We start from the raw sequence: 10,077 nt of genomic DNA on the forward strand, positions 1-10,077 counted from the left end.
AAATAAAAGCTTTTCATCAAGAAACAACAACCTACGATGATGTAACTACAGACTTTGCTAATGAAACAAAGCAAAATCTAAAAGCAAAAAGTAATCCAGAAGCAATTGGAACAATTGACAGAACGGCATCCGGCTACTTCATCAACTTCGAATATTTTTCAGAAGATCCAAGTGAACCAGAAGTACAGCCATCAACAAAAACTTTTAAAGACAAAGCAAAGGAACTTTTTCATCAACTAAAGGGAACCTATCTGACCTCTCCATGGATTGAAATTTGGGTGACATTAGGTGCATTTATCTTCATACTTTGGCTCATCATGGTACTATGCTTGGGACATTTCATTGAGGGAAAATATGCTAAAATGGACACAGCAAGCCAGAAAATCAACTTGATCCTTAAACCACACACATCTTCACACGCCAAGAAAAGAGAACTTTCTTCAGTGAACTTCACAGCCAATCCTATACCAGGCGGTGTAGCATGGGACAATACTGATTATGAAATCTATGGCCCGGTTGAAATCCTGAAGTATCCAAATCAATTTAGGATCTCGTTAAGTGACTTTGTAAAACCAAGCACATTTGCTGATGATTGGGACTTTGAAAGTATTAATGATATGATGTCTGACCTAGTAATGTCTGCTAAATTTACAGAACATGATTATTTGCAGGGTTCGTCTAATTATGATCAAATGTTCTGCTACAACCACTATGGTAACCATTATCTCCATAAATCTGCACAACCTAGAAATGTTTTAAATTATAACCAATGGGAACATTGTGCTACTCCTCCAAGGGGTAGTTCTAAAACATTTTATGATAAATATTCATATTTTTCAGGGTTTAACACAAGTAATGCAGAAACATTTTATTTCAAATTGTCGAATAAGACAGGTATGAAGACCATGCTTACAAACACGAAATTGATATATTCAGATTCATTTTTTGAGCAAATGAATACATTTGGTTTTGATTTCTGGAACAATAACATTGAAGCAAAAACTATTTGGGGTACAAAAGATTGGCAAGTACAAGGTATAGAATCATTGTTCAGAGCCTGCATGATCCCAGAACAAATTATATTTTTGAATGACACTATTCAACAAACTACCTGTCTTGGCTTAGCCAAAATCAAAGACTTAAACAAACTGTCTATTCCACAGCCAACAACGAACAGTAATAGCTCTATAGATGTTGAGATAGACGTGAACCATATTTTAAACCAAAACAGAACACATCCTGATTGGAAACAATGGTTGATCTGGCCCACAGACACAAATAACTGTCAAGACAGATTCCTGAACAAAATACAGGGGTTCAAATTGACCAGGCCAGACCCTAGATATTCCCAAAGACAACATCCAGGGATAGTAACTACTTACAGTGTGGGCAAGCTCTGCCTTCAATGGCTACAAACATCCACACTGGCAGAAATTAAGCAACACCTAACTTTACTTCAAGAGGGTGCTGACTTGCGTGATTTCATTATGGGACCACGCAAACAGCGTCAAAAACGTTTCATAGCGGCCTCTATATATGCAGCTTACAATGAAGCTTGGAAAGTAACTCAAATTGAGACAGCAGAAAAAATACGGGAAATTGACCGTATTAATTTGGAAAAATCACTTTCTGTTGTGGACAATGGGTTAATGACGCTGTCCTCCAGAATATATTCACTGGACAGTATTGTGTCTTCAGCAATCGATATAATAGAGCAAGACTTACTGATGTTACAACACGGTCAGTCCCAATTGCGTTCTATTGTACAACTTGGCTGGACGTTACAAAATCTGCGTTCAGGCTATGTGCCTTGGCGTTTAATCAACACAACGTCATTATTTAATATCTTTAACCTTACTGATAAACAAATCAGTTTGGCACAGAAGGGTGCTGACTATACAATTCTGAGCATTGAAAAACTTGAGAGATTACCATTGACAATGTCAGAACGACCTGTCATTGAATGGATAATACATGGGATAATAAATATTCCGATAACAACTTTCCAGTTTCAATACTGCCAAAAATATATACAGGCAGGCCAGTATGAAAGGTTGGGTAAAGGGTACATTAAGTCAACATGGAACCTGCCCTATACACACACATGTGTTAGTAATAAAGGCCAGAATGTGTTTCTTAGTGGCAATAATTGTGCAAGGTCGCTAAGCGGCACACTTCTGTGTCAGGGTATTAATTTGCATGGAGCCTGTGAAGGGACTACAAATAACCTTTCATGTCACCAGCTAGGCACACCTGCAACACAAATAGACCCATTCTTTAGGAGACTCTCGAACGGGAGTTACATTCTAATTGTAGATCGCAGATGTTGCAGTCTGCTGCCCGGAAAACCTTATCTCATAACCGTGACTACGAAGGTCATGTGCTGTGAAAGAGTATTGTTCCCAAACGATGCTCGAGACAGGGAGGCAAGGTTATGGCCCAGTTTGAAAATTTCTTCTATTCGAATTGATACTTTAAGCAGAATGAAGACTGTGCTCCTACAGACGCCAACCCGGTTAACGTCATCAAAAGAAACGTATGATCTCCAAGTTGCAAGGACAACTGCTGAGATTCATTCACTGTTATCAACCAATTCCCCCATACATTTCGCAGAAATACTGAGCGAAATGTTAAATATTTCTGATACAAGTGGAATCGCGAGTGTATTTAAGACAGTGTTTTCGGGAGCTTTAACCCCATTCAAAGCCATCCTGGGTATTTTTCCTGATTTTGTCCATTCCATCTTTGGCGGACTTCCTCTCCTTTTGGGACTAGTGGCAGGCATCCTATTTTTGATCCTGTTACTTCACTATGGCAAACCACGTCACAGACAAGACACCAGCGACAATGGAAGAAACGATCCTAGCTATACGCTACAGGGACCGCATAGCTAAAGTCCTTGGAATAGCCCGGCTTAGAGACCTGAACATGACTTGGTTTCTTTCATTTAGACCGATGTGGCAAAGTTGTGTTATGCCTGTATTAAGGTGCTTGCTATGCGGCGAAGAATGCGTGTTGAACACCTGTCTGACACTACAATCGGATGTGCCAATGGACGCAGAGACTTTGTTGAGTCCGGTAACGGCTCATGCATTGTACTGTCCCCAGCGGCTACCAATCCTGATGACGGCATTCGTGGAGACTTCACCACTGCGATTGAAGAGTAGTGAAGTACAAGATGAAAGCAGCATCGATCAGGTACGACCTTCTGTCAGCTATGCTGATCAAAACATCAATGAAGGCAATCATGCTCATAAATGCATGTTACAAAATTTTTCCGAGTTAGTGGAACTTTCGCAAGAATCAGTTGACAGTTTTTTCGAAAGTCTCAACAATATGATGTTTTCTCAATATGATGGTCTCTCCATGACCAGACAAGTCAACGCCGTCTCCTCGTCATGCTTCAACATCCTGCGCATGCTACGAAAGATCTTCCGATGGATCCCCACCGAGACCAGGAAGACGGTCACCCAGGCCCTCGTCACCAGCCGTCTGGACTACGGCAACTCCCTCTACGCTGGAACCACCGCCAAACTCCAGAAAAGACTCCAGCGGATCCAGAACACCTCAGCACGACTCATCCTGGTCATCCCCCGCCGCAGCCACATCTCCGGACACCTGAGAGACCTGCACTGGCTCCCGGTCAACAAGAGAATCACCTTCCGGCTCCTCACCCACGCACACAAAGCCCTACACAACCAAGGACCAGGATACCTCAACAGCTGCCTCAACTTCTACGCTCCCAAACGCCAGCTTCGATCGACCAGCCACGCCCTCGCCACCATCCCCCGCATCCGAAGAGCCACCACAGGAGGAAGGTCCTTCTCCTACCTGGCTGCCAAGACTTGGAACTCCCTTCCGACCCACCTACGCCTGACCCAGGACCACCTCGCCTTCAGGAAGCAGCTCAAGACCTGGCTGTTCGAGCAGTAGCGGACCCCCCCCCCCCAGCGCCTTGAGACCCTCCGGGTGAGTAGTGCGCTATATAAATGCCATGATTGATTGATTGATTGATTGTTTTCACCAGAGCAGAAAGAATGACTTTGAACAAACTAGTACACGGCGTTCCCTACACCCTTAATTTGGCCTTCAACTTTGAAAATAAAGCAATAAGAAATTTTCTCACCAGTTTTTACAGAGAGCGAGACATTTTTTTTTCCCCATCCATTTCCAAAAATATTTACGATTTTTTGGGACACTTATCTTCTGCTTAAAGTAAAACTATTCTTAGAGAACAAAATTTCTATTTTTAGCTACTCTAGAGACATTAGCTACCCTCTAGCATGTTCACAAGTATTATGATTTTTGTGATGAGATGGTCTCGACTTTTTCTTCTGTATTAAGAGCCATTTCATGTGTAATTTCCGCATTTCGTTCATGCTGATTTCAAAATATGCGTTTAGATTTAGCATTATTAGACTGCTTGAAGTGCATATAGTAACTATACTCATCTTTTCGTGTATTTCACATTTCCAATTTCAAAATGCATTTGATTGTATTTTGGGGTGGTTCGGTATACACATGCACTACTAGTTTTGTTTACTATGCCTAGATTTGTAAACATGGACATAGACTACGTGGAGTGGGTGTGATGTATTTACTATGGGTACTGTATCGATCCCCCTATTTCTGACCCTTGTCTGGTTAATAATTAACTAGCAGCCATTCAACTGCACAGAAACCCGTTATCTGATTAGCCACACAACGGCACAGAAGCCCGTTATCTGATTAGGTCATAGCGCATGCCATCTCATTAGGCAAGCACTATTTCTCCAGCCCCCTAATAGGCATACGGTGTTCTCAAAGCAAATCAAACCTACCACGACCTGGGAAATCCCCACAGCCATTGTTTTGATTTTGCCGAGAACTTCAGTAAAGAATGTGCGAACGACCAGTTCGTATGACATCCTTATTGACGTATTTATGTCCATCCTTACGTCAATCTCGGCACCTTTCAGGCATAAATAATACCGACATTGCCTTAAGCAAACACACGAGGTGGTGACAAGATTGGAGCAGCGAGACTTGCCGAGGAGCCCAGCTGACAGCGAAGCCCACAGACGCTGCCCCTCCTTTCTGACGCGCTGAGAGAGAGACGCTGCCTTTTCTCTTGCCGAGAAATCCAGCTCCGGCGCTTCCAGCCGCCCTTGCAGGCAGCTGGGATATCAAGCCCTGAGATAGAGATACCAGCACTCCAGCCTTCTAACTCCCAGGTACTGAACTGAATAACCCCTTGCAGAGAATTCTTGAAGCAGACCCTTGGCAAAGCAAACTTAACTTAAACTGCTACTTATCTACTCCCGCCCACGTATTAGGCTTAGGTCAGGTACATTGGGGTAGGCGTAGTTAGAAGCACCAGTTGAGTACGATTAGTCAATGTATATATGTATGTATCTATTTTATCCATTTTAAGTATCATATGGCTAAGAAACCATATCAATGCTTTTACAGTATTATTTTATAATTCTGTTATTACTGTATGCACTTTACTTAACGATAAGTATTGCAATAATAGCGATTCATTTCTCTTGTATGAGAAAAGAGACTGATCAATAAATAACATCTTTTTATTGAACACGCCCGTCTCTTCCTTTTCTCTACAATCTGGTGAAACTAAGAATGCACTGAACTGACTGAGTAAAATAAGTTGTCTTTTGTTTTCACACGACTCTAGAGATACACTCTTGATTAGGGGAGAGCAAAGTTGTCATGTTCTATGGTTGTCAGAAACTAAATCCCTTCTTGTCTATCCAGGGAGGTTAAACTCCTCCTTGTCTATTCGAGAAAGTTTCTAGTGAACTCTGAGCTAGCTGGCAAAACACTAAACTTTAAGTCTAATATCGTCAGTAGAAGACCTAGTTAACCTCTGTCCTACGTCTATACTATTGAAGATATTATTCCAATGCGCAGAGCCTATTGGGATAATAGGAACTACACTACAGAAGTATTCAAAATCTCTATATCAGCAGAGTCAGGTAAGGTGATATTTATGACTGTGATAGAAGGATTTTAAAAGACTGCACAACTACAGTTGTTGATTAATGGGCAGTCCAGACAAACTACCTTATAATTGGGAGAAATGTCCGAAATAAGATCAGGATTCGAATAATCTTTGATCCATGTCTAATTATTAGGGGTTATCTATCATATTGTCCCTTAGAAAACCACAAAACTCTGTATTATGTTTAGCACCAGTTCTGGCATTAATTAGAATGCACTGAAGGAAAGAATGACTCTCCTTGCAAAGAGAGTTAATAATGTTACTAGGTAAAATATCTAAATCGGGTGGTAGACAGAAGCTAGTTAGATGAATCCTCGTTGGAAACTCAGACAGCAATGTATTGTACATTTTTGAAAGAGAAGAGATTGTCCCTACAATAACAGCAGTCAAAAATAATAAAATTTGTAAAACTTTTAACATTGTTTAAAAAATCTATGTAATGTTTTAATACATTAGGTTATTTTTACTAGTTACCTTATTACATTTGACGTGTTTTAACTACATTATTATATATTTAAAAATGTGACTACATTTGAAAATGTTTCAACATTTTTTTAATTCTGTGTCTAATCCGTACAATTTTTACAAAATATTTTAGAAAAACCGTGCAACATTAAAGTTACGTTTCTCGTTTCTTACAATTCTACTTTTTTCTTTATGTTATTTGTTAACATAGTATTTAAATTATTTAAATATAATACGAAATATAACAGCATTTTTAAAAATGACCTTATTGATATATTTATTGCTGTAATAAATAAAGATTTTTGAAGCATAGTTTCCCTTTATTCAATTAATAATTGTCAACTTCTACTTTGTAATCAATAAATGTGTTTTTAATTTGAAAAAGTACTTTCATAAAATTATGACATCTGTAATGCTATGATCCCCCAAAAATTAATGGCCTGATTACGAGTACGGCGGTCCACAGGACCACAGTACTCGCTGTGGATGTATGGTGGTGGTCTTGAACTGATGCACCTGCAATCCGAACGCCGAATTACAAGTTTGGCGGTCAGGCTGCCATGGGACCACTGCAACCGCCAGGGATCTGGTATCCTTGGCAGTTGCATGGCGGTCAGGGGAAGCAATATGCTAAACGGTGCAGTTGTTGCACCGCCAAGCATATTACAACTTTCCCCACTGCCAGCCTTTTCATGGAGGTGAGCCCCACATGAAAAGTGTGGCGGTGGGGAAAGAAAGGGGGCCCTACAGTGCACCCTCAGGCCCCTGTACATAGGGTTGCAGGCAGGGGACACATGTGAGCCCCTGTATGCAAGCACCCCCCAGTACCTGCACAGTATGAACTGCACAGTCCATGCCGTGCAGGTATGGGCTGTGGCGCTCCCATTGCAGAGCCTTTTGAAACGCACCGCAGTGGGTCCGCCGCGCTAACTGCCCACCAGAATACAAAACAACTTATCGTCTGGCAGTCGGTCATTGGTCGACTCTGACGGTCTGGGAGTGGGGCGCTGGCGTGGCAGCCCGCTCCCAGACCGCCAAAGTTGTAATCAGATTCTTAATCTGAAGTTCTGTTCTGAAAAAATGGTAAGTCATAATACCATATCCGAAATTATGGGCATGGTGCTACATCTTGAAAGATACTTCTGAAGTGGTATCATTAACAAATTGAAGTAAAATCTCCAACAGCTTGAATACTAATTAAAAAAGGAAACAATTGAAAACCTTGATGCAATGATTTGGATCAGTACTATGATCTTTAAATGACTGTGGTTACCTTTGAAACACAAATGTAAGGAAAGCAAGGATAAAGAAGGGCATTAGGGATAAAGTAGGGAGAAGCCTGTGAAAAGGTGTATTATTATTTAGGGTGGGTGGTAGTCCACTACAAGTAACTGTTAGGTGCAGTAAAGGTATCAGTATTGAAAACCTGAGCACACCTCCTGGAAGCTATTGCACAGAGCAGATAGGCTTAACTTAGAAAATGTTAAAACATTTAGAAGTACCAAAACAGTCAAAAAAGCAAAAGCACAACACAATAAAAATCCCACTGCAATTTATATAGAGATACATTAAATTTACAAATTGACACCAAAACAAGAAAAAGCCAATAAGGGGAACCAGAGATGTTAATTATCACATTTTTTAAATAAAAAAAGTACCAAAAAGCGAGAAGGACCAACTGAAGTCATCTGGTTGTTGATCAGTACCTTGGGGAAAGTTAAGGTTGACCGCGATGGAGCGTGGGTTGGATACAGAGACAAGGTTCGCCCCAGTGCAAAAGTTACTTCCTGGCGTTGGCAGCCTCCTGTGAAGAACGCAGTGGGTCAGACAACAAGAGAAGGAGCTTGATATTAACGGATTCCAGTGTCAGGATGGAGACTCTGCGAAAATGTTGGTTTTAGGCAGTGAAAACTCCAGCAGAAAAAGTTCACGTTTTTGCTCCTCTGAGGTCTCTGGCATTGATCAGTTATCCTTTAATGGCAGCGCTGACAAACGTGTAGTTTGGAATTGTAGAGGGCTCAATCTTGACAGATTTTGGCCTAGAGAGAAGAATGAAGTGAAAGCTATGACAAATTCAGAATCCGAGGGGATGTACCCTCATCAAATGGGCTGGGCAGGTTAGTCTCGCTATTTTTATGTTGCTCCAAGAAATAAACGTGTAGAAAGTTTCTAAGTTACAGGTTTTGCAAGGATGTACAGAGGAGTATACCCAGGATGTCAGTAACAGCCTTTGGGGGTTAAGACTCACTCCAACAAAAGCCATCAACAGTGGCCAGGGCAGGTCCAGTTAGAGCAAGTCACTAAATGGATGACAGCGAGCTGCCTTAATTTAAAAAGGGGAGAAAATTGAGTACTTGCTATTTGGAAACAACCCATCTTTATGAGACCAAATTACCTGGCCTCTGTCTCTAGGTGGTCGTCCATCCCCTAAACCAGAAAAGAAAAGTCTGGGTGTCACTCTGGGCAGCCATATTACTATGGCACTACGAGGGAAGAAAGTTGCAGTAACGTGATCTGGTCTTCTCAGAGCATTGAGGAAAATAATTAAATTGCTCCGAATGGCGGTATGAAGAATAATGGTACAGGGACTCATACTGTGGCACCAGAATTATGGTAATTCTCTGTGTTTTGGCAGTCTACTTTCAGTGATTATTAAGCTGCAAGTCATACAGAATGCAGCATTACAAATGTTGTTAGGTGTTTCCAGGTTCCAGTCAGCTCGCCCAGCGCTTGCCACTCAGCATTAGCTGGCAATAAACAAATCCAAAGAATTCAATTCAAAGCACTATGCATTGCTCATTGTGCCAAACGTAAAGCAGGTTCATAGATTTTTCACTACGTCATCAACCCTCACAAGGCCAACAGAGAACTCAGGTCAACTAAGAATTTAGAAGGCCAGAGGTGGTGGTCGTTCTTTTTCATGTCTGGCCTCAACAACTATGGAACTCTCCGCCCATTAGTCTGAGATTTAATGACAACCAGCTAAGCTTTAGAAAGCAACTGAAAACTTACTTGTTTGCATAATTGGTCAGGTCTCAAGCAGGGATGGCTAGTGCTGGGAACGCCGATTCAAGTAGCCATGTGCTTAATAAATGCTGTAAATAAATAAATAAATAAATAACTGGTCAGATGGGCAAATAAGGAGAAGTGCTTCTAGCAGCTTGTTACATTCCTGTAGCTTAACAGGAGGTCAGCCAGCACACCGCTGAAGTCTCCTTCTTGGTCCTGAGTGACAGAAGGTCCAGTCATTCAGGTGTCCTCACAGGCCTCAACAGCGGTTGCCATCCTTACTCTGTCTTCCACTGGTCCAGCAGTGTTCTGAAGAGGGTCCCCTGTGGCTGGGGGGTGACTCCCGAGCTACGGTGCACAGTGTAGAGGTGTTGCCAGGGACATTAACAACCCCTCCTCAGTGAGTACTCAAAACTGGTTCTGAGGCCAGATCCTCTCCCATTGAAACAGGTGCCTGGAAGACTAAAGAGGCAAAGAACGGGACATGCTCAGGTTTTGACCACATCTGCCTGTAACAGTATAGGCCTCTTTGAAATAAATTAAGTTCCTGCCAGAGTCCAGATGACCATGTTGTCATTTTTTTATAGTACATTTAGCAACAT

This window comes from Lissotriton helveticus, chromosome 10 (assembly GCF_964261635.1).
Source record: "Lissotriton helveticus chromosome 10, aLisHel1.1, whole genome shotgun sequence".
Classification (NCBI taxonomy): Eukaryota; Metazoa; Chordata; class Amphibia; order Caudata; family Salamandridae; genus Lissotriton; species Lissotriton helveticus.